The sequence below is a fragment of the Eleutherodactylus coqui genome, chromosome 3, assembly GCF_035609145.1.
Source record: "Eleutherodactylus coqui strain aEleCoq1 chromosome 3, aEleCoq1.hap1, whole genome shotgun sequence".
Taxonomy (NCBI): Eukaryota; Metazoa; Chordata; class Amphibia; order Anura; family Eleutherodactylidae; genus Eleutherodactylus; species Eleutherodactylus coqui.
The window spans coordinates 116,239,631-116,266,100 of NC_089839.1; the positions used below are offsets into that span (position 1 = coordinate 116,239,631).

Consider the following 26,470-nt stretch of genomic DNA (forward strand, 5'->3'; position numbering starts at 1 on the left):
AACTGAGCACAAGGTGGCCGCATTTGCGGTCGACCTTTTGGTTTATATAACGAACCCCAACAGAGCCCTACCCGCCCTCCTACGAGAATTCGATAAATACAGTAAAGTTAGTAATTTCAAAATCAACCTACAAAAATCCGAGATCTTAAATATAACACTGCCGTCCTCTGATATAGCTCAACTGAGACCCTTATTCTCACTGTCGTGGCGGGAAGACCACATTAAATACCTAGGCATAAAACTGCCCTCAGACCCAGACCAGATATACGACTTAAACTTTGAGCCCATATACCGTTCCCTGATGAAAGACACAGAAAAATGGCGCGCACTAACACTTTCCTGGACCGGCAGAATTAATGCGGTCAAGATGATCTTCCTCCCGAAACTCCTGTATCTTTTTCAGACCCTCCCAATACAACTCCCAAGGAGTTTCTTTATCAAGATACGAAAGACGGTGACATATTTCGTATGGGGTGGGTCCAGACCTCGGTTGAGTTACAAACTTCTCACCCAGAAAAAGGAAAATGGCGGGCTGGGCTTGCCAGACATGTTGCTTTACCATAGGGCCGTAATAGGTAAGACCGTCCTGGACCTCATGCACAGAGGGCAAACTAAATTATGGGTCGAAATGGAGCAGAGCTCTGCCCCATTCCAAGCTCGGGGTCTCTTTTGGCTCAGGGGCGGACTGGGCAGAAGGGGGATCAGAGTGTCGCCATTTCTGAACTCACTTCTACGAATATGGGACAACTTCGCGAGCAATAACGGGCTGATATCTACTCCTGGTCCCTGGACCCCTCTTGTGGGAAACCCGGAGTTCCCTCTTGGGATAGGGGGCCTGGCACTCCTGAGTAACCTAGGAGTCCATCTGCCAAGAATACACGACATACTAGGAGAGGAAGGAATTAGGCCACTGAGCTCGTTGATGGAGGAGGGGGGAGCCGTAGCGGGTGCGTGGTTTCAATACATGCAGCTAAGCCACTTTATCAGAACGCAGAGCAGAGCCTCAGATCTGTCTACCCCGCCTACTCCTTTTGAGAAGCTATGTGCGGACCCCCGTGAGGCGAGGGGACTGATCTCCGTGGTCTATAACATGCTGGTAGCCCGGGGAGCCCGGGACTTAGAAAGAGGTTGCCGTGGAGCCTGGGAGAGAGAGCTAGGGCGACCCGTGCCCGACGAGGACTGGGCTAGGGGCGTCAGTCTGACCCACAGAATGTCAGTCTCGGGCAGACACCACGAGCTAAATTATAAGCTCATTATGAGATGGTATCGCACACCGTCACTACTAGCCAAAATATACCCTGGCACCACAGCCAACTGCTGGAGATGCCTGAAAGAAACAGGAACGCTCACGCATATTTGGTGGTCCTGCCCTGGGATTAGAGGTCTGTGGTTAGAGATACAAGCCCTGTATAATGTACTGAAAAGAAGCTCACTGGCTCTCTCTTCTGAGATTGCGCTCCTCTCAGTCCTGCCAGGCTCCATCGCTGCCATTAAGAGGGATATCTTGAGATTCTTCCTTCTAGCTATGAGAACAGTGATCCCCCGACTCTGGAAGTCCCAGACGATGCCGACACGCCTGAGCTGGACAGCTGCCCTAGATGATATCCGATATATGGAAGAGCTGAGAGCCAAAGATGACGACAAATGGCTGAAATACTACGATGTGTGGGAGGTATGGATGACGTTTCGAAATTCTGACAAGTTCAAGCAATGGCTTGAACACGGGGTATTACCCACTTGATAGACGACAGGGAACCCACTAAGGGCCCTACCCGGGACGCTACTTCCCCCCCCCCCCCTTACCTTCTTCTTCCTCACCCACCTCCCCTCCCCTCTACTACACAGTCACCCCCCTTCTCCCCAATTTACTTAAGTTCTACTCAATCACTCTCACTGATGTTAACCCCCACATTACACCTTCACACACACCACCTTTCTACCTCATGACACACCACATCCACGTTGAGTCGAGGTTCACTCTTAGACGATCCGACTCCCACATGCCTTTTAAGGTTAATTTCACACAAGTCACAAACATGGTTTAATAGTCTGCAAGAGACTGTTTTTGTTTTTGTTTTCGATAATAATTAACTGTTGAAGTTAAGCCCTGAAGTCTGGAGCTATTTTACATTTTCCTGTTGCGGCGACAGGAGTCTCCACCGCAACGGACAATCGCACCCCTTTACTGTACTGCCAACCAGGCTTCGGGACAGTTATTGCCTTTTATGCATGTCAACCACTTGCAAACTTGTATGTTTAAAATTCTGAATAAACACAAAAAAAAGAGATCCGGTGGGCTGAAGGACCTGTGGTGATGTCACTGCTGTGGGAGGAGCCATTGTGCAGTTTGGCAAAAGAGAACTGGTGGAGTGAAGGACCTGCGGTGACGTCACTGCTGTGGGAGGAGCCAATGTGCATTTTGGTAGAAAGTACTGTATACTGGATAAACCGACAACAGCTACTACCAGGACCTGTGATGACATTACCATCATGTGATCACCTGTGTGGATGGAGTCAGGAATCACATGACCAGGGGTTATCACTGTATCCAGGAGTCTGGTAATGTGTGAAATAGCAGTGTGATGTGTGTGAATCAGGATGTAGAACAGCTGTGTGGGTCATGTGCTGCGTGTGTGATGTGTGGGATCAGGATGGATGTAAATGGATGTACAATGTAGCACAGCTATGTGTGTAATGTGTGGGAATCAATATGGATGTAGTAGAGTTGTGTGTGTGATGTGTGAGAATCATAATGAATGTACAATGTAGCAGAGCTGTGTGTGTAATGTGTGGGAATCAAGATGAATGTATAGCCTCATGTGGCACAGAGTGCAAGCTATCGCCTACGACCTGAAGGTTACAAGTTCGATCCCGCATGATTCAGGCAGCCGGCTCAAGGTTGACTCAGCCTTCCTCCCATTCAAGGTTGGTAAAATGAGAACCCAGCTTGGTGGGGAGTAATAAGTAATAATTACCTGAAAGCGCTGCGGAATAGGTTGGCGCTATACAAATACCAAGATTAATTTTTTTATTTTATGCACTACAACTGTGTGTGGCATGTAGTAGAGCTCTGTGTAATGTGTTGTGGTACAATGTGTGGGGTCAAGATGGATGTAGTAGAGCTATGTGTGTAATGTGCTGTGTGTATAATGTGTGGGGTCAGGATAGATGTAATAGAGCTGTGTGTGTGATGCCTGCGGATCATAATGCATGTACCACGGCCGTGTGGTGCATTGCACCACCAGACACACTGGTATTGAAATTCCCTAATAATTACTAGTCTATTTATACCCAGGACTGTAACAAGGGGGTGCTCAAATAACTATATGTAAATATATCAGGGGTCAGGACAGAGATCTCTCCCATCATCTATTTACACCCAGGACTGTAACAAAGGGACGCTCTAATAACTACGGTATGTATAAATATATCAAGGGACTATACAAAGATCTCTCCCATCAACTATTTATACCTAGGACTGTGACTAGAGGAAAGAAGGTTTCTACACCGACACAGAAGTGGGTTCTTTACTATAAGAGCAGTGAGACTATGGAACTCTCTGCCTGAGGACATATTGATGGTGAATTTGATAAGAGTGTATAGGTCCATTTACACAAAGATGATCGCTCAAAATTCGTCAAAAACTGACAGCTTTGAGTGATCATTTTGCATTAGGTACTAATGATGTTAATTAGCTGTTAATGTCCACTAGCAGCTAATTAACATCATTTGAATGTTAATCAGCTGCCAGAAGATGTATTTACAGAACAGCAAATGGTCTTTCTTGAATAACTTCAAAAAGGTCGGTGATCCGGGGATAATTCCGATTGCCAGATTGAAGTCAGGAACTCAGTTTTTCCCTCCAAATGAGGAAAATTGGCCTTTACCTCATTGTTTGTTGTTTTTTTTTTACCTTTTTCTGAATCAACATTGGGTGGGGAGGTAATAGGTTCAACTAGATGGACATGTGTCTTTTTTTCAGCCTAACATATTATATTACTATGTTATTTATTATATATCCCTGCAAAAACAAGGAGCTACTTTTGATGTATGTATCATAAGTTTTGTTAAAAACGATACCTTCAGATTTGTAAACTGTGGTGATGTTTGGCAACCCATAAAATAAATTATTACTGACATATTTTCACAATGATTCAGCTCTATTCTTCTTATGTCTGTAGCAAGCCGGGGTTACTCGCCTCTTGGATCATCGACCTCTCCATCAGGAAATGGGCACCACACGTGTAGAAAACACTCAGGAGACTTGTCCTTTTTTTAAACCTGGCGCCTGACAGTTTTTATTCCACATCACAGCAAAGATATACAGCACACACAAATTTCATTTGTACCCCCACAAGGGTAAGAGTCAAGGGTTGTTGTCCCTGTCCAATTCGAGGGTTCCACTGATCCACACTGGACCTCTCCAGGGTAAGAGTCGAGGGTTGTCATCCCTTTCTGACTCGAGGCCTTCACAGGTCCCCATGGGACTTCAGGCTATCAGCCCTTTCAGCTCCACTGAGCTATCACTTTCCCCTGAGTATGGGAGGAACTGACACTTTTATCTTTAGTTTCTGCCACACAAACAGGTGTTAACCTGAACTCTCTCAGGTTCCAGAATGGCTGTCTGTAGCCCTCTGCAGGCCATCCTGTATACTGCACTCCTACGCTTCATTTTTGTAAAGCCACTTGTCAGAGTACAATTGATCAGTATTAAGATGGGGCTACACATTTTGTTTCTTTGACTATTGGAGCAACAGTACATGCCACTTTTTCTTAGCATGGGTAGCATCTCCTGAAGCTGAGAGAGTCGTTCAACCACTTAAAGCAATCCTCCAACCAGAGGTGTACTTTTCAGAAAATGTCAGGGCTAACTTGTTGTACTCAGACCTGGCAATTTATGTCAGTGAAAATTACAGTAATGGCAAAACGGTTATTAGGATGATAGATTGCAACATGGGTAAAAGGTAGTCTGAAACCACATCCAGTCAGACAATAGATTTTATTACGCATCAACAGAGTCTTCTCTATGGCGTAGAAGGGCAGAGGCCACTGATGCCATTTTCCAGTGTGTTTTTTTCACACTCCATAAAACAGCCCCATGAAGAAAGAAACATTGTCTCTCAAAACTTTAAATGGGTTATCCAGCCCCCGAAACATTTTTGACACTTGCCCAGGGTGTTGGAGAAACATAAAAGAAGCAATAACATCCCAACACAGGGACATGTGAGCGCTCCAGTTAATAACCAGCTTACGTAAGCCAGATCAGTCACATGTCCCTGGTGTCAGTGATGTCATCACTGCAATAGGAAGTGGAAAGAATCAGGGAGCCAAGCACCAGTGGAAGGAGAGCCATTGCGAATCGGGTATAGTGAGTATGACTATGTCTTTTCCAACACTGAGCAAGTGACGAAAAATGTCTGTGGGGCTGAATAACACATTTACAGTTAAGTATAATTTTTTATATGTAGTTGTGTTTAGAAAAACTGATGCATTCATTAAGGACATGGTTGTAATCCCAGGGGATAATTGATATACTGATTAAAACTTCACTTCTTCTCATTGAAAGAGCTGAAAAATTAGTTCACATCAGAATGGAAACAGAAGAAAGCGTCTCTAAGTTATCACGACTATTCACAGATTACTGGGCACCATATTACTTGATTACCTTGGCATTACACTGGGGTTTACAACATCTCCTTCATTCAACCACCAATAATATAGTCAAAAATTGTTTAAAAAAACAAACAAACAAAAAAACCCCTCATTTTCCCTTGTTTACATTGGGAAAAATGTTCTATATACACTACTATACAAAGATATAGAGTATGTTATACATATATACATCAGTTTTGAGCTACGTATATGATAGTAGTAAGCTCTATATCACAACAGGGTTGTATATATAACTATACTGGCTCCACAGAGTTGAAGTGGTCTTTACATCTCACAGCAGTATGCACAATTCTAATCTGATACTTTTTATTATAAGGCTATACATACAATTATCAGTTCTCTATATCTCACATTTAGTTTTCGCCTCTCAATATAGTGTTCCATGTATGACTGTTGGACTAATTATGCAATAATAATAATCTTTATTTGTATAGCACCAACATATGCCACAGCGATTACAAAGACAGGGGGAATACAGAGACAAAAGTACAAAAATTTCAGAACCACAGTTACATATAGTAATCAAGTGATGGAAACAAAAGGGGTGAGGGTCCTGCTTCAACGAACTTACATACTACAAATAATGGGGTGATACAGAAGGTAAAGGGGCTGAAGATGTGCACGGTATGGCGAGGTGGAGAGTGAGGGATGCTATACACATAAACAGTGGTCAGACATTAAGCCGTATGATGGCAGAAATAGTGCGACTGCAGGGGGCAGTTTATGGTGGCTAGCAGGGATTGCAGTAAATAGGTCAGGGAGCATGTTATCAGGTGGAGTACAGAGGGGTTTGGTTTAGGGGATGTGGTATGCCTCCCTGAAGAGGTACGTTTTTATGGTTCAAACATTTTTTATTTAGTCTGCCATTAATAAACGTTAGTTACAGCATTATGGAGTGGTGTCATGAATACACATATTTATGATTAACAAATACTCAGCCTGTCTTCATTTTCCATCCACGTTCTCAGTCTGTGAGGCAGGTTCTTCATTTTTCAGTATAAACAAGCCTATTTTAACAGCAACAAGCCCTGGCGGGCTAGTAATTATATGTTTAACGTAAGGTTAAGAACAACAAGAATGAGAAAGAAGAAAAAGGAAAAGAAAAGAGGAGCGTTGGGATAGTAGAGAGGAGACAGGTGGGAGGCATGAGGGGATGAGGAAAGGGTGACCCTGGTTTTGGGTAGGTAGCTATAGAGGTGTGGTTTATGGAATAGTAGATCTGGCTATGGAGGTGGTTGTTGGTAACGCTCCGCTGTCAAGCCACGTGTTTAGGTCGGGAGAGAGACGAAATTGGTTCCAGACCAACCACGTAGCGATATATTTGTTGTGTCTCATCTCGTCTTTTGCGCAGAGTTCCTCCATGTATCGTATGTGGTCTAGAGCTTCCAGCCACTTCAACCTTGAGGGGGCTGTCGTAGATTTCCAGTTTCTGGGGATTATCTGTCGCATGGCCAGGACAAAAAATCTAAGTAGGGAGCCTTTAGAGCGGGCTATTTAACCCGGGAACATGGAAAGTAAGGCCATTTCTGGCGTGAAGGTAGTTTCACATCTGCATATACAGGAGTACAAAGTATTGACCTCCCTCCAGAGGGGGCGGATCTGGGGGCAAGACCACCATATGTGAACTAGTGTTCCAGATTCTCTTTGGCATCTCCAGCAGGTATCCGGGTACTGGGGGAATATCTTGGCTAATCCCGTTGGGGTACGGTACCATCTTGTCAGGATTTTATAATTTAATTCCTGAAGTTTACTGGATACATTTAGTTTGTGGGTTAGAATGTATGACTTCCTCCACGACTCCTCTGGGGGTGTAATTCCGAGGTCCTTCTCCCACTCCCTCTCCAGGTCTTTGTTACTGTTACGTGTGTCTTCCTCTATTAACATCTTGTACAATGATGATATTTTTTGTTGAGTTGAAGAGGCCGATAGGCACATCTTCTCAAAGGTGGTCAGAGGGTGTCTTATTTGGTGTATATCGCCTAAGGCCCCCGCGTAATGTCGTAACTGTAGATATTGGAACCACGCTCCGGGTGGGGGTCTCTCTCCTTCTAGCAATTCGTGTAGTGTTTTAAATCCGTCCCCTAGAGTTATGTCTCTAACCCTGAGGATCGTGTCTGTGATAGCACTAGTTAGGGTGGTACCCTTTAGGAAGTTAGGAATATCTATGTTACCAACCAGGGGAGTGAGTGGGCCCGGCCTGAGGATCATGCCCGTTTTAGTTGCTGATTTTAGCCAGGTTGAGACCAAGTCTTCTACAAATGGGGACCAGCCCAGGCCTTTGTGTTTTCCATTGCCTGGGACCCATATGAGTCCCTCACCATTAAAGGGAACCGAGTCTTGTTCGACCTCTACCCATATTTTCTGGGCTCTGTTATGGAATAAGTCTAGGATCCGTTTGGACAATGCCGCTTTATGGTATAAGGCAACGTTTGGGATGCCCATGCCTCCCCGGTCCTTAGGACCAGTGAGGGCCCTCCAATTGCGCCTAGGTCTGCTATTCCCCCAGATGTAAGTCATGATGGCTTTCCTAATTTGTGATAAAAAGGACCCGGGTATGTGGATAGGCACAGTTTGGAGCAGATAAAGAAACCGCGGTAACACATTCATTTTTATTGTATTTATTCTGCCAAACCATGACATGGGAACCAGTTGCCATCTCTTAAAGTCTGTTTCTAGTGTGGCGAGGAGGGGTTTAAATTATTTTCGAAGAGCTTGTCTAGGTTTTTAGTAATCGTGACATCTAGATATTTAAGATCGTCCTGCTTCCATTTAAACGGGAGAGTAGGTTTCAAAGCTTCCACCTCCGAGTCTGCTAGCGTGACATTAAGGATTGTTGATTTGTTGAGATTCACTTTAAAATTGGAGAGTTTCCCAAACCTTTTAAATTCTGCAAGAATGTTAGGGGGAGCGATTCTGGGGTTTGTTATGTATATCAATAGGTCATCCGCATATAGGGCTATTTTATTTTCCTTATTACCTATTCTAAAGCCGCTAATGCTGGTGTTTGCTCGGAGAGCGTTCGCCAGGGTCTCCATTACCAGGATATACAGGAAGGGAGACAGAGGACAACCTTGTCTCGTGCCATTACGTATTTGTATGGGTGACGAGAGTTGACCATTGACCCGGACCCGAGCGGAGGGGCATTTATATAGCGCCATTATCCAGCTCCTAAGTCTCGGGCCCATGCCCGCCCGTCCCAGCACCGCCTCCAGAAACCCCCACCCCACCCTGTCAAACGCCTTTTCTGCATCCACCGAGAGTAGGCACAGGGGATCCCCGGAGGCACGTGCCCGCGACACGAGGGCAAGTGTTCTAATTGTGTTGTCCCCTGCCTCCCTCCCCGGGACAAAGCCCACCTGGTCCTTATGAATTAGTGAGGGGATGTGTGACTGCAGGCGGGTAGCCAAGATTTTTGAGAAGATCTTAGTATCCACGTTTAAAAGGGATATTGGTCTATAACCGCTACAGGATGCAGGGTCCTTTCCTGTCTTGGGGATTACCGTGATCACAGCTTGTAGGGCCTGGGTGGGGAAGGGGCAGGAATCAGATATGGAGTTAAATGTTTTGAGCATTAGAGGGGCCAAGTCCTCTGCGAAAAGTTTATAGAAGCGTGGCGTAAAGCCGTCTGGTCCCGGGCTTTTTCCGATTTTCAGGGATTGGATGGCCTCTTTTACTTCTTCAAGGGTGAGGTCTCCCTCAAGCACGCCTTCCTCCGTTTCCGGAATACGTTTGGGAGCAAAATTAAGTAGATAATTATCTCTATCCTGTAGTAGGGCTTCGTCTTGGTTCCCTAGCCTGTCCGGCAGGTTATATAGGTCATGGTAATATTTATGGAAGCCATTTACTATTTTAGTGTTGGTGTTAACTTGGCCCTCGTCTGGCGTATTAATTGCAAAGATATATGTCTGTGGAGGTTTTGGGTTTAGTGCTTTTGCTAGCCCTTTACCGCTTTTATTCCCGTGTTCATAGAAGTACCCTCTAGCTTTATCCCGTCGGCACAAAGAGGCCTGGTCCATCAGTTGTAGGATTCGGCCACGTATTTCTGAGATTTCCGACGCCCTCGCGTTCAACGGGTCTCTCTTGTTTATGTTTTCAAGGTGGGTCATCTGGGACAACAAATCTCTCAAGGTGGTGTTCCTTTCTTTCTTTAGTCGCGCCCCATGGGAAATAAAGATTCCCCTGAGTACGCATTTGAGAGCTTCCCATTTTATAGGGTCTGGGGTGTTGTCTGTTGAGTGATCTGTGTTGAAATTTTCAATGGCCTGCTGTATCGCTTGTATGCAAGCTGAGTCCAACAGTAGGTTGTCGTTTAAGCGCCAATTGATGTTAGTGGTGTCGTGTGTGGCGCGTCGAATCGATCCCCAAACCGGAGCGTGGTCTGACCATATAAAGGGGCCTATGGTACTTGAGGGGTCACGGTCTACTAGTTTATGTGAGATGTATAAGTAGTCTAGGCGTTGGTATGAGTTATGTGACGGGGAAAAAAAGCTATAGTCTTTCTCTTTAGGGTGCAGGGTCCTCCATAAGTCAATGAGCCTAAGACTAGCCAGTTCCTTGCGTAGCCTGCGTAGTGATGTGTGTGGGATTACAGACTTACCCGCAGAGGAGTCGAGTAGAGGTTCCACGCAGAGGTTGAAGTCTCCACCTAGCAGTATGTTGGAGCCGTCCGCGAAGGTCCTCTGGGCCCCCAGTACCCGGATTCCAAAGCGTACCTGTGCTTGATTTGGGAAATATATATTAGCGATAGTTAAAATTTCGTTATAGATTTGGATTTTCAGGAAGACGTATCTTCCATCTTCGTCCATTAACGACGAAATAAGTTTGTGAGGAAGTTGCCTATGTATGGCTATCGAGGATCCTCCAACTTTTTTGCTGGGATGCGGACTATGGTGCCATGTTGTATAATTACGATTTTTACATTTAGGGATTTTGTTTGCTTGGAAGTGAGTTTCCTGCAGGAGCGCAATCATAATTTTTTGCCTGTGCAGGTGATCCAATATTTGCCCCCTCTTGGCGGGTTTATTTAGCCCTCTCACGTTGTAAGTGCCAAATGTGATATTAGCCATGATCCATATTCAAGTGGGGGAGTTGTTTAGTAACCAGGATGTAGTTGGGTCGGGTGACAGAAAGAGAGTAGAAAAGAGGATAGGAGAAAGAAAGGTTTACAAGAAAAAACCTTTTGCGGCATTCAGCGGCCGCATATGCCTTCATGGTGAGAAGTGTTGTGGTCGCAGCGTTGTGCGACGGCTCACCTTAGGTAGGGAGTGGTAGAGTTCTCGGCAGGACAGGACCGGCCCCCACCTCCACCCCCCAGGATAATAATTGTAACATTTGGGGTACCCAAGAGGGACCCTGCAAATAACCTCCAAACGGCGAAAGTTCGGATCAAATGATCCGGCATATAACGGTAACTTGAAAAAGGTATGAACGGCAGATGCTCCAGCATCAAGAGAAGGCGCCGCCAACCGGGCAGCCAGGCCAAAGTTTCTTCCCTAGTGTTCCCCACACACCAGTGACTCGGGTCATGTGTGGGGTAAGGGGTCTGGGGAGATCTATCTCCCGGCTTCCTTTGTCTCTCTACAGTGTAATTTCTGACCAGTCCTTCTCATGGGGGCTTCACTGTGGGATAAATGGCATCAGGTGTCTATTTCAGGTCCTCTGCGGCGTTCACGGCGCTGTTTGGGTGGGACTGTCTGCCAGTGCTCTTGTACAGTTGGGGGTAGCAAGGTTGGGGTGCTTGGCCAGTCAGGGAGTGCGATCATGGGGAGTTGGAGGGTCCCCAGAAATTTAGGGAGGTCTCCTAACATGCGGAATGTCGCTGACTTGCCTTCTTTTCTGGCGGTCAGGGAGAATGGGTATCCCCAGCGATATGGTATGTCTCTTTCTCTGAGCAATGTTAGCAGCGGTCTCAGTGCGCCCCTGAGGCGGAGCGTGTGGCGTGCAAGGTCTTGGAGTATGATAAGAGGTTTGCCATTGTGCATAAGGTCCCCCTTTTCTCTGGCGGCGCGCATAATGGCTTCTTTTTCTCTAAAGAAATGGATCCTGCATATTATGTCCCTTGATCTATTAGGGTCAGTCGTCTTGGGTCCCAGCGCCCTGTGTATCCTGTCGATTATGACCGGGTTGTCCGGTGTGCGATCTAATAATTGTAGGAAAAATGTTTGCGCCCACGTCTCCAGTTGGGGGCCATCTACTTCTTCAGGTAAACCCCGTATGCGAAGATTGTTTCGTCGATTCCTGTTCTGCAGGTCGTCTATGTGCATAGTCAGGTTGGCGAGTTGGTCTGTTTGGTATTGTATGGCTTGCCTGTGTGATTCTAAGATGGCCGCCGTGTCTTCCTGCACCTCCTCCACCTGCAGCAATCTGTGTCCCATCTGGTGTATATCTGAGTGGATATGGTCAAGGGCTTGCCTGTTTGATGTTTCAAATTTTGCAAACAATGCGTGTAGCTCACTTTTTGTGGGGATCGACATTATGTGGATTTTCCACTGCTCAGTGTCTTTGTCAGAGGTTTCCCCTTTATGTGGGTTGCCTGTTGGGCTGCTGGGTGCACTGCTCTCAGGGGACACCGACCACCCTAGTAAATGATTGCCCCTGTTGATGCTGGGGGAGGCATAGTGTGCAGTGGGTGAATCTGCTGCTGGTGTGCCTGTATGTGCTGAGGGGGAGTCCATGCTGGTGCAACTCACTGTTCTGATGCTCCCTCCTGCTTGTCCTGGTGCCTCAGGTGCGGGGTCCTCTCGCGCTGGAGGTTCCTGCTGTGCTGTGGTTGTTTGCTTCTCCCTCCGTGGGGTGCCGGGAGACGGGGACCGCAGCGGTGGCTGAGCTGGGTTGTATTGTGCGGCGCTCGGCGGAGAGGGCTGGGACCCACGTGACCTTGTGGGAGCCGGCGCCATCTTGGCCGGCTTCCCGCCGCTCTGAGCGCCGAGAAATCGCTCCAGTGCCCCTTTTCTGCCGCTCGGAGCCGCCGTTTTCGTTCCAGGGATGATCTTCTTGCCCATCCTGTCCTGGATGGGCGGAATTTGCCGTTCTATAGGAGGTTGCTGCCCGGGGAAGGTGAGTACAGCGGGAGCGCGTCTCACATGCGTCCTATCTCGGCATTAGCTAGCCACGCCCCCCAAGAGGTACGTTTTTAGAGCACACCTGAAGTTTTGAGTCCTGGATTGCCTTTGGTAGTGCGTTCCAAAGGACTGGTGCTGCTCTGGAGAAATCTTGGAGGCGGGAATGAGAGGTTCAAATTAAAGGGGCGCTCAGTCTACTTTCGTTAGCAGAGCGGAGAGCCCAGGCTGGATGATGCATTGAGATGAGGGAGGCAATATAGGGGGGCGCTGCACTGTGGAGGGTTCTATAGATGAAAGTAGTCAATTTACATTGAATTCTGTATTTAATATAGCACAATAAGCAATTTTAGGGTTGCATAAACAGTGGTCCTTGAAAGTTTGTGAACCCTTTAGAATTTTCCATATTTCTGCTTATGTTTGACCTAAACCTACAGCATATCAGATTTTCACACAAGTGCTAAAAGTAGATAAAGAGAAGCAAATCAAACAAATGAGTGAAAAATATTAGACTTTCCATTTATTTACTGAGAAAAATAAACCAATATCGCATGTCTGTGATTGGCAAAAGTATGTGAAGCTTTGCTTTCGGTATCAGTTGTGACCCCCTTGTGCAGCAATAACTGTGCCCATTGATTCCCTTGTCAGTAATCTCTCTTGTTGACCCATCATAAACAGTGCTCACCCATGTTGCTCCAGTTAGCAATTAGGCTGCCCCATGTTGCCTCCCCATCAGTAATAAGGTTCCCCTTTGTTGTCCCTGTCAGTAATAGTGCTCCTTCTTGTTGCCCAGTCAGTAATAATACTCTCCCTTGTTGCCCCCACCAGTAATAATTCTCCCCCTCATTTCCCCATTAGTAATAGTGCTAACCCCCTTGCCCCATCATTGAAAATGCTTCCTTTTGTTGCCCCATCATTAATAATAATCCCTTGTTGCACTGTCATTAATAGTGCTTCTCTTTGTTGCCTCTGTCAGTAATAATGCTGCTCCATCAGTAATAATGATCCCCCTTGTTGATCCTGCAGGACTACTGCTCCCCCTTGTTGCCCCCTTCAGTAAAATGCTGCCCCTTGAAGCCCCAATAATCAATAATAGTGCTCCCCTGCTTCCCTTTATGCTGTTAAATGACAAAACAAAAAAACAACAACATACTCACCTCCTTTGCTGTCTAACTGACTTCTAAGTTACACATGACCACTGTCTCCAATTGGCCGAAACAGTTGTATAGCACATGACCATGCAACCAGAAGACTGGTTGGACCACACCAGGGGAAAGCAAAAGAGGCGAGTATATATATTTTTTTACCTTATAGCCTCACCCGGCCACTTCTACTACAGCGGTAGTTGTGCGTGGCCCTAGGACATAACCAACCTACCAGGATTTTTCCTGGTGGACTGAACGGCTAATCCACCAGACTCCAGCACTGCAATGCAGCATTGCTAATGACTGAGCTACCATGGTTGAGAAGAATGATAAGAATAAACACAATGATAACATACAAACTTCATGCAGATTTTGTCAGACATGAACCTAGAACACCAGTGTTGTAAGGTGTGGTGGCTCAGTCATTAGCACTGCTGCCTTACAGTGCTAGAGTTGTAGGTTGAAATCTGACCAAGGGTGATGGCTGTATGGAGTTTTTCAAGGTTGATGTTGCCCTTGATGAGATTTGAACCTAGGACCCCAGCATTGCAAGGCAACAGCGCTAACCACTGAGCTACATTCATTGAAGAGCAACCATCACCAAACAGATTGTCTTCAAGTTCCATCCCCTCCTATTGAGTACAATGCAATAAAAAAAGGATGCATCTGCATTCCATTTCCGAAACGGGAAACAAAAGCCCAGCAGTCTACACTTTTGATCCTGTGTTAAAAACGGAATGGAGGCGGAAAATACAGAAACGGATTAAAAATGAAGACCTTCCACTTCAATACATGTCTATGGGCTCGAAAACTGAAACATTTTCTTTCCTCCCACAATGGAGGCCCTAAGAAACATGAGATAACTCTATAAATATGCCGTAAGTTTGATTTAGAGGTAAAAATGTTCATACATGACCCCCAGTATGAGTTAATAACTTTTATTTTACAGAATGCACCTATTTCTCAGACTGTGAGTGACAGAAGTGAAAATGACATTTTAATGTATTTGGCAAAATCCCAATGATTAAATTACATAAGTAGAGAATTACTATTGAAATCCTCTCTAATTCCCTCTTAATTTGTATTAGACACCTCATGCAGCTGACTTCCTCCTAGTGTTTCTCGCTGCAGTAAATGGCCCAAAGGGGAAACTTAATAGCACTCTCTTAAACTCACTCAAGATAAAGTTCTATGAAACCTTCCAGTTCTCAGAGGTGACTGGCATGTGATTCAATACTTTGTCAGATGACTATAAAAAGTGTACCTTTAAACTCTGGTGGAAACAAATGGCACTAATCAAAACAGGCACCTGACTTCTAACAGAGAACTCCATCCACTTCTACACAGGGATGTTAGGTAGATGATAACAATTGTTTAGTATTGGGTCATGATTTCCCATGGATGTTCTCTAGTATATATTCAATGAAGATGAGTCCTTTGGAATAATGCTGCTACGAAAACATCTTGCACACTAGGAAACTCCAAGAGACGAGTAAAACATGCTTAATACAGTGATCGTGTAAAGTTGTGCTGGAAAACATATGCTTCCACTATTGGTGAAAGAACTATGTTGCAATGCATTACTTGATGAGTGCAATCTTGCTCTACTGTAATTACTAAGCAATAGAAAATAATACAGTATCATTGTACTGTCTTTCATGTCCTTTGATGTCTTGTTCAACAATTAGGATGCAATAAAGACATACTACCGTAGTATATAACAATCATTACTAGGATTTTAATCTGGTGTCCAAAATGGGACATTTGGCAACAGAAATGCATATATACCTATAGGTCCATATCCCTTTTTTTGCTTCCCTTACTAGAAAAACTGTCTATAGTAATATGCTTTTCTCTCACTGCCTCCCTTATTAGCCATGTTTAGCCAGTACACAACCTTAGATAAATAATTACTGAATGTTGGGACATGTTCAAGCTGCCTCACACCAACACTTCATCATAGCCATTTCACAATCACCTGTCATGTTCTGGAACTTGCATAGAATGCTCCAATTCTTTTCTTAGAGATTGCATATACATGTTTTTTGTCATGTTTCCTCTTTGTTTTGCTCTTTTGTTGAAATTCTTTGTTGCTAAAATGTCAACCAAACTACCCCATGCCTAATGTCAATACATTGTGTTATAGAGCAGGGAAATTGTCTGGCCAGATATGGGGACAGAGTTGCGGATTTATGGTGGCCTACTGATTTACTCTCCAGCTTCCATTTAAAAAGAGGTCGTAATAATGAGGCAATCCACACCCACAGCATATTCAATAGGGGACTAAACTCACTCCCGAAAATGTTGCTTCATGCACTTTCTTAACTGCACCAAGCTACATTTTGAGGAGTGTGAAAAAATATCTCCTTTTCTTCGGAGTAGGATAGATAAATTTGGTATCAAATTAAGGTCATAAATTTTTTTTGAAGCATAAAAATGCAAGTAAATTACATAACATTTTAAATCTGTATTCATACAACATATTATTTATATCCAAAAGTATGTGAATGCCCTTCCTAATTACTGAGAACAAGTGTTCCAGCTATACCCACTGCACACAAGTGCATGCAATCTAATGCACAGCCATACAATTTCCAAAAACAAACTTTTCAGTAGTATGGGTCATAGTGAAAAGTTCAGTAACATTAAACATGACACGGTCAACAGCTCAGCCACATAGCAGTAGACCACGCAAATTTACAGAATGGGACCACCGAGTGATTTAACAAGTGTTAAACTGTCTATCCTTTGTTTAATCACTTACTACATAGTACCAAACTGCCACTGGAAGTAACATCAGCACAAGAATGGGGCATTGGGAGCTTCGGGAAATTGGTTTCCATGGTTGAAGAGCTGCATACAAGCCTAAGATCACCATGCACAATGGCTGGAGTGGCATGAAGCACACTGGCACTGGACTCTGGAGCAGTGGAAATGTTTTCACTGGAGTGATAAATCACAATTCACTATCTAGCAGTCTGTCCACAAAATAAGGTCCTTAAAGATATGGTTTGATTAGTTTAGTGTGCAGGCATGTACAGAGCCCTCACTACACTTCAATGAATATCTTTTGGAAAACTTAGAAAACCGACCGCGAGACAAACCTTGTCCAACATCAATGACTACACTAATAAATGGCTGAATTGGCATAAATCCCACAGATACTACAAAACCTGGCAGAAACAATCTAAGGCTTCATTCCCATGAGCGCATATACGGTGCATTTTCACGCCCGGGCGTATATACGGTACCCATGTGAGGCATTGGTTTCCAATGCAGCCCTTCATACAAGTGAATATACAGCGAGTAAATACGCTGGCAGCATAAAAAAAGAACATATACGCAGCCGGCGCATATACGCTCAGCCAAAACATAGTTCTGGTACTATGTTTTGGCAAATATACACTGGCGGGTCCTATAGACCCCTAGGGAGCAGGGAAAAAGAAGGGAGGGGGAGGAATTTTTTGCAGCATTCAACGCTGTGAAAAGCTTACAGGTGCCTCTATATAGACACTGAAGGCATCCCGAGGATTTTGGCAGAGCAAGGGTTTTCCAGGGTGCGGCATGTTTTTCGCTAAAAATGACACTCATGGTCGTGTGAATGGATGAGAAAATGCTGGCTGCGATCGCAGAAAAACGCCCATTCAGGCGCTTATATGGAGAGGGCGTGAAAATGTAAAAACGCCGTCGCCTTATATGCATTTATAGGAAAGAGCCCTAACAGAGTGAAAGCTGTTTTTACTATTCACAGGGGCCCATTTCCATCTTACTGCCCATGGTTTTGGAATGGGATATCCAACAAACTCATATACATGTGATGTCCATATACCTTTGGTCATATAGTATACATTGTATTATTTCTAGAATATAACTGGGTATTCAAACTGCTTAACGTAATATATTTTATAATTTCAGTGATTGTGCAAGGTGCTCTACATGAATGTAAGATGGGCTGGGCTCCAATTTGAAAATATATGTCATAGATAATAAGCACAGGAACTTAACTATTAAACTAAAAGTAATGGGACAAAAGTAGTTCATTACAAACACCCCAGGGCAATCCTGTCAGCAACAATAGCACTGTACTAAGTAAGACTGAAAGAGAACAAAGAAGCAGCTTGTTTTAAAAATTGCTCATCAGCATTTAATATTTGCACAGGTTAAATCACTGGATATCAGATCCGTAAACAATCCCTACTCAACTAAACAAAACACTGAAAAGGAGGACAGACTTCATTCTTAAGGAGGAATGAAAAAATAAATGACTGAACTTGCTGCCCACAAAATAGGTATATAAAAGATATATTTTTAAAAGGAGCAAGTATTGTACATCAGGAGAAGAAGAATATTCTTGATAGCATAACCAGCAGATGCATACAACTCTCTAAGTTTTGCACTTCGTATTGTTTCCAAACTAAAAGGGTTGTTCAGTCTTTAGTGAAGCATTTTCAAAATAGTTTAACTGAACCAAAAATCTCTCCCAATTGATGAACCAGGGTGTCTTGTAAATACACAAACCTCTGCATTTCCAGAGTATTTCCAACAGGAACATAAACTTTGCAAAATACTAGTTAATAAGAAGTTAGGGCATTTGTCAAAGTTTGTTAATTGTGTTACTTTTACTTACGGAGATGTTGACATTTTCCCCTTTGATTGTGGTGGCCATTTTTGCAAATGTAGCAACAGTATGTGCAGGCATATTGCAGCATGGTAGCACTAAATAAGGTCACAGTTATTTTGGAGGTTTCTGCTGGCATTATTAATGTTGGAGGCACTTTGTTTGGAACAATTATTTTGGAAAACACCACATGGGCACTTAAAAAATGTCGGATCACACTGTAGATGTGCCTTTGTACAATTCTGTGGGTATTAAGCAGGCAATATTACTAATTGACGGTAATATCTGCCTAGCACAATTATCTTTGGCTGGCACTTGTTTGGCACTATTACTATCAGGGGCACTACTTGCTTGGTAGAGTTATTGTGAGGGTACTAATACTGTGGGAACACTATCTGCTTGGCACCATTATTGTTGGGGGCACTATGTATGGCACTATTCACTATCAGGGGCACTATCATTGTACAATATCTGTGGAAGTTATTACTGTCGGGGCATTGTCTGTTTACATTTATTTTGTAGGGCACTAGGTGTGTCAAAATAATTTTTGGGCATGTTTTTGGGCATAATAATATGTTACTATAATTTCTTTACAGCATTTGGGGGTACTAGACAGCACAGAAGGTACAGAATTAGTGGTAGTAATAGGATGGCACTGTTAGTGCACTAGGATGCGTAGTTTGTGATAAGAAGGTAGATATGATGCTAGAAAGACACCTGAACAGCAAACTCTACAGAGACGAATCATGGATAGAAGAAGCATCATGGTGGTTTGGGTTGAATAGAGAAGATGGAAAAGAGAATTTCTACAATCCGAGATATATCAACTTTAAATCATTGGATGTAATTGTTGTGTATTTTATCTGTGAGTGTCTGACTAGTGATGTACTATTCTGTATATTTTATCATGCTAAATTTAATTTTAAAAAAATCATACCCAGGAACGGTGTCTTTTTTTTAAATGCTAGAAACACCTGGGTAACGTATGCATCATTTTCGCCCATAGTCCTGTCACAGCTCAGTGTGAAGTAGACATTAAAACTCTTAGAAGTTAGAACAGTCATTTTACAGATTTTCATACAGGACTTCACCAGAGCAGCACCTGTTCTCTGGAATGCTCTACCCCCAAGATATCCGGACAATTCCTGATGCACGAAACTTCAGATGTGCTTTAAAAAAGGAACCTCTTAAAGGAGGCATACCAAATCTTCTGACCTAGTCCCCCTGCCCCTCCCTATGGCTCCCCACACATTCCACCCTGCTTACTGCGTACGACCTCTACGCCTGCACCTCCTTACCGCCCCACCCCGTTTGCTTCTTAATAACTGAATTTCACATGCAATTCCCGTATTGCCTGTGTCCTCTCCCATCCTCTCCCCCCTGTACCTCCTGAATCACTTTGTTTTAAACTGATTGTATATCATATGTAATTGTTCTATTATCTGTGTTCTCCCATGCTTGAGAGCGCTGCTGAATAAAGGCCCATTTAGACGGGACAAATGTCGGGCAAACGATGCCCGACACTTGTCCCCGCACATACTTGCTCTCATGCTGCTGGCTCACAGCGTGGCGGCTGGAGATTTCACTCCTCGCTCTCCCCCACCCCTCTCTATTGACTTAACACAGTGGTTGTTCAGTACTGAACGGCTGCTAGTTACACTGAATGATCATCGTTCAGCTCATCGTCCATTGTTCATGCTGCATAAACGATGGAAGATGAGCTGAACGATGATCGTTCAGTGTAAATAGCAGCCTTCAGTATTGAAAGGCCGCTATGTTAAAGAGGTTGTCTCGCGCCGAAACGTTTTTGTTTTTTTTCAATAGGCCCCCCGTTCAGCGCGAGACAAACCCAAAGGATGGGTTAAAAAAAATATATATATATTACTTACCCGAATCCCCGCTCTGCGACGTCTTCTTTCTTCCTTCTCCAAGATGGCCGCCGGGATCTTCACCCACGATGCACCGCGGGTCTTCTCCCATGGTGCACCGTGGGCTCTGTGCGGTCCATTGCCGATTCCAGCCTCCTGATTGGCTGGAATCGGCACACGTGACGGGGCGGAGCTACGATGACGACGCGGGACCAGCTCTCCGGCACGAGCGGCCCCATTCACAAGGCAGAAGAACGGACTGCGCAAGCGCGTCTAAAAAAGCCAGAAGACAGCGAATTTAGACGGATCCATGGAGACGGGGACGCTAGCAACGGAGCAGGTAAGTGAATAACTTCTGTATGGCTCATAATTAATGCACAATGTACATTATAAAGTGCATTAATATGGCCATACAGAAGTGTATGACCCCACTTGCTGCCGCGAGACAACCCCTTTAAGTTAATGGAGGGGGGCAGGGGAGAGCGAGGAGTGAAAGCTCCTACAACCTCCCTGTCCCCTTGCTGGCCACTCTGTGAGGGAGCCAGCGATACTAGCTCCCGTGCAAAAGCAGGGGAGCGAGTGTATGCGGGGACGAGTGTCGGGCATCATTTGCCCGACATTCATCCCGTCTAAATGGGCTTTAAGTTGGTGCTATACAAATAAAGATTATTATTTATTCATTCATCTGTATTTACTTTATGCTTAAAATGACAATCCAAGTATTTAACATTTCAGGGATTCATTTGATCTCTTTTTCCTTCTACCCAAGCTAGGGTTTAAAATGGACATAAACATAGTACATACCATTAGAAAAGAGCCAGTTCAAGAAAAATGTTCTTCAACTTTCTTCTATGGAAGCCCAGGGTTTCTGCCACAGTTTTCTCCACTGAAACTAAAGGAAGAAACAGATAAAAATACAGAAACTGTCATCTATAGAACATGCTAATGCATTACAAGTTCATTACTTGTCTCAAACCTAAAGTATTTATTAAGTTCAATTGAAGTTCCTCAAACCTACATGAATCTTTCAGAACTGTGACTTTGGATGGCTTCTATTTTCTGTCCATGCATTATACTAGTAATACTATTTTTAACTGATTCAATAGAAAGCCTATCCTTTTTTCCAGTCATAGACTAAATGGACCTTGGCAGCCTATAATTGCATTGGCTTAGGTGAATTTCTTGAAAGTCCATTAGGTCTATTGCCAAACAAAATTACAGATGGATCTACCTGAACTCTTCTTTGGAAACTGTTAAAAATATAGTCCGCAAGTTTTTGCCAAAAAAACTTAACTAAACTACACCCTGAAGGACATAATTATTGGACATGTTCTTGACAACCCCTGAAACTGTGTGGTGAACTGTGAATTCCTGCTGGACCTCTACTGTCAAGCTGTTGAGCTCTGTAAGAAAAGTTGTGCTATTTTATAGATTTCACATAATCTCATATAAGGACCAGGTATTACACAATCCTTATTGGTAAACATGACTATAAAATACTTGTATCACTGCGTACACTAATATTTCAGTCTCTGAGTACATTACGGTTCATTAAATCTAACACAGCATTAGAAACGTATAAAGCATTCGTATATAGTGGAAAACATACTATTGTATATATTATCCTAGATGCTAAATGCTGTGTGCATTTACTCCATGGGCACTTGTCAAATATCTGGTCAGGAGTCTTTACAAGTTTCAGTTTAGACCGTAGTTCAATGTGTTTCAAGAGTGCTTCTGTTACCATACAGCGCGGCACGGGGTCCCGCGGTCGGCGCGCGTCGCTCCGGCGTCGGCTCCAGCAGCCTGGAGCCCTGTGTCGAGGTTATCCCAGCAGCTTGGGACGGCCGGTGGGCGGCGGCATGGGCGTGTCCACCCGTAGGGTGCCGCCCGCACTCCTCCGTTCTTCTTATACAGCAGTGGGTGGAGTTGCCTCCTCCCACTCTCCGCCCGGGGGCGGAACCTTGTGGTTAAGAGACTGGCAGTGATGTGAGCTCACTGCCAGTTATTGGTTCTGCTTTCATCTAGTCAGTCTGTCTGCAGTTTACCTCAGCCAGTCCCTAGTTGTCTGTCAGCCCTGCTATCCTTTCTCAGCCTGTTTCTGTTTGTCCTGTTAGCCCCTAGTCTGGTCTGTCCCAGTCAGCACTAGTTGCTATTCAGGTCCTGTCTATCTGCCTGTGAGCTCCATCTCCAGCCCTGCTTGTACTTGTAAGTTTTGTTGGTTTGTTACACCTGCCTCTTCTGTCGGCACTCTGTCCCCTGCTAGTAGTTCCATCTAGGCAGTCGCCAGGTCCCTAGCCAGTGCAGGGACTGCCGCCCAGTTGTCCGCCTGGGGTTAGCCAGGACCGAGGCAAGTAGGCAGGGACAGTGGGGTGCAGGAGATCAGGGCACCCCAACTGGCGCTCGGGGGGCAGAGTGCCGTAACATAATAACTGGCCCTTAAAATACCTTTTTTTTTCATGGCGGCGATCAGCGCCCTTGCAAACCAGCTGCAAGACCTGGTGCCGGTGATCCGGGATTTGTCAGCTCGCATGGTGGCCCAGGAGCAGTGGGCGTTGTCGCAGGGGCAGAACGCCTTTACCAGTCCCGAACCCAAGTGCCCTCTCCCCGAGGTGTTCTCTGGGGAGAGGAACAAGTTTTTCGTTTTTCAACAGGCGTGTCGCCTGTTTTTTCGGATGCGTCCCCGTTCTTCGGGCTCAGAGGCCCAGAGGGTCGGGCTTATAATGTCCCTGCTGCGGGGCTCTGCCCAGACTTGGGCCTTTTCTATTCCCGAGGGTTCCCCCTCCCTGCAGTCGGTGGACTCCTTTTTTCAGGAACTCGGGGGCATCTTCGATGAGCCGGACCGAGTGGGGTTGGCGGTTTCACGGTTGCTGGCGCTGCATCAGGGGTCGCTTTGTGTGGAGGATTATTGCTCCAGTTTCAGACGCTATGCGGGCGACACTGCATGGAACGAGAGTGCCCTGAAGGACGTTTTTCTGCAGGGTCTCTCGGACGCGGTCAAAGAGCTGTTGATCTCCCATCCCATTCCCGGGTCCTTAAAGGAGGCCATGGAGCTAGCGGTGAAGGCAGATAGGAGGCTCAGGGCTGGGAAGCAGGACAGGCAGACCAGTAGAGTCAGGGAGGTCGTTTGTCCGGTTCCTTCCTCTTCCGTACCAGTCTCTGTTCCCGAACCTATGGAACTGGACCCGCTGGACCCCAAGGAGCGACGCCGAGTTCGGTTATTGCATCATCTCTGCCTCTACTGCGGGAAAGCTGGACATCGGGTGATAACCTGCCCCCTGAGGCCTCAGCGCCCACAGTCCGAATCGGCAGAAAGACTCCCAGTCCTAGGCGATTGCAGGGAGGGTCGCCTAGGACCACAGGTACGTCCTAGACTTCTAATACCCTGCCAGGTTAGATTCCGGAACTTCTCCCGCCTAGGGCAGGCGTTTATTGATTCCGGAGCAGCCGCTAACCTAGTAAGCATGCGTCTCGTTGAGCCCCTGAGGGCGGAATTTTTGGCGCTGAAGACGCCAATTCGTTTTGCTAGCATTGATGCTACTCCTCTGGCTTCGGGCTTGGTACGATGGAGGACCCCAGTGTTACAACTCACTGTGGGGGGTCGCCATTCGGAAGGTCTATCATTCCTGGTAATGGAGAAAATGTCGGTAGACATGGTACTAGGGATGCCGTGGCTGGCGTTGCATAACCCCCAATTCGATTGGGCCACTGGGGAGCTAACCCAGTGGGGCCCGTTCTGCCATAGTCATCGCGCTTCCCATCCTCCCTGCTCAGTCGAGACCGCACTCAGTCCCCGAGGTCCCACTTACCTTCACACCCCGTCCGCCTGCCCTGCTGCTGATGTCGCCACCGATGCCCTGCAGGGGGGACGGAAGAAAGGGGTGGGGTCTCGTATGCAGTTGCGTTGTGAGGAGAGTCTGTCGGTGCTTGAGCCGTACAGGGCGGGACAGAAGGGGTACCGGTCCTCTGGAAATCGCAAAAGGAGGGGTCGCAGGGGGTTCCATAAGTCTGTGTCGAAACCTGTTGTCCCTTCGGTGATGCCCACCTCCGGTCCCCCGCCGCCCACCCCGGTCCGTGATGAAGTTGAATACGAGGCCCAGGAGATCCTGGATTCTCGCCGGGCTACAGGAACCTTACAATATTTGGGGGCCCGGAAGAGTTTTTTGGAGTATGATAGCTCAGATGACAGTGATTTTAAAGTTGGAGATGCCTCAGATTTTGAAGGCAGCGTCATTGGTAGCGAGGATGGGTCAAAAGACAGTGGTGAATGGTTGGACATTGACTCGGAAGACGACCTGAAACATGACGATATGTCAACGGTTGGCCCTGAAGGAAATGGGGCAGCCACAGACTACCGAAGTCATGGACCTGAGGATCAGCCCATGGTGACCGCCCAGGAGGGTCACATTCTCGGGTTGGTACAGCGTTTTCGCAGCCGCCTCCTGGATAAGCCTGGTCGAGTTTCCGGGGGCCCGGAGGTCCCCCGTCAGAGGGGGGGTAATGTTACCATACAGCGCGGCACGGGGTCCCGCGGTCGGCGCGCGTCGCTCCGGCGTCGGCTCCAGCAGCCTGGAGCCCTGTGTCGAGGTTATCCCAGCAGCTTGGGACGGCCGGTGGGCGGCGGCATGGGCGTGTCCACCCGTAGGGTGCCGCCCGCACTCCTCCGTTCTTCTTATACAGCAGTGGGTGGAGTTGCCTCCTCCCACTCTCCGCCCGGGGGCGGAACCTTGTGGTTAAGAGACTGGCAGTGATGTGAGCTCACTGCCAGTTATTGGTTCTGCTTTCATCTAGTCAGTCTGTCTGCAGTTTACCTCAGCCAGTCCCTAGTTGTCTGTCAGCCCTGCTATCCTTTCTCAGCCTGTTTCTGTTTGTCCTGTTAGCCCCTAGTCTGGTCTGTCCCAGTCAGCACTAGTTGCTATTCAGGTCCTGTCTATCTGCCTGTGAGCTCCATCTCCAGCCCTGCTTGTACTTGTAAGTTTTGTTGGTTTGTTACACCTGCCTCTTCTGTCGGCACTCTGTCCCCTGCTAGTAGTTCCATCTAGGCAGTCGCCAGGTCCCTAGCCAGTGCAGGGACTGCCGCCCAGTTGTCCGCCTGGGGTTAGCCAGGACCGAGGCAAGTAGGCAGGGACAGTGGGGTGCAGGAGATCAGGGCACCCCAACTGGCGCTCGGGGGGCAGAGTGCCGTAACAGCTTCAAGGTTATAAAGCGCGAGACCGGTTAGATTAGCCTACCAGAGACAGAGAACCATAGGGAATAAGCCCAAGCTCTCACAAAACAATCAATCCCAAATGTCCAGATGAAGGCATCTCCTTTTGAAGCCAATCTTGGAGCTAATCACTTCCTGCTATGACTATTTCGTATAGGTTGATCTAAAAGAATGACATGTCTTATATAGAGATGAGCAAACGTGCTCGTTTAGAGTAATTACTCAATCGAGCATCGCTTTTTTCGAGTAACTGCCTAATTGGGCGAAAAGATTCGGGGGGCGCCAGGGGTGGGCGGGGGGTTGTGGTGGGGAGTGGGGGGGAAGAGAGAGAGAGCTCCCCCTGTTCCCCCCTGCTACCCCCCGCTCTACTCGCCGCCCTCCGCCCCCCGAATCTTTTCGCCCGAGTAGGCAGTTACTCGAAAAAAGCGATGCTCGATCGAGTAATTGTCCTAAACAAGCACGTTCGCTCATCTCTAGTCTTAAACATTGGTAACAAAGATTATGATGAAATTAAAAGTTGAGGAGTACATGTTCTACATGTGTGGATGGTGCGCCCTCAAAATCCTTACCTTCCTCCTTTACCCAGACCAGCACTTAGCATATATGATCTTTTTAGGACAAAAATTGTACGATAGACTACACCTCTTGAGTAGGTCAGTTTATTGACCTGAGAAAGAGTCTAGTCCAGACTGAAAAAAAGATAAAAATTACTGGTGATTCCTCTGTTGTCCGTGCCAGATGCAGCTTCAATCCGCTACATAGATTCTGTCACTTGCACAGCAAGAGAAGTGTCGCTATTAGAGATGACCGAGCACCAAAATCCTCGGGTGCTCATTACTCGAGCCAAGCTTTTTGTAATGCTTGAGAGGTCGTTTCGAGTACCGAACCCCATTGAAGTCAAT

General features: G+C 46.0%; 1 long non-coding RNA gene across 4 annotated transcripts in view; it reads right to left on the reverse strand.

The window, feature by feature from the left end:
- The window catches only part of LOC136620915 (uncharacterized), a 756,434-nt gene that overhangs the window by 520,970 nt on the left and 208,994 nt on the right, over positions 1–26,470 (reverse strand). For all 4 annotated transcript variants that reach the window (XR_010791190.1, XR_010791191.1, XR_010791189.1 and 1 more), the window contains one exon: positions 21,167–21,254. This is a non-coding gene — a long non-coding RNA (uncharacterized lncRNA). The remainder of the gene's footprint in view (positions 1–21,166; positions 21,255–26,470) is intronic.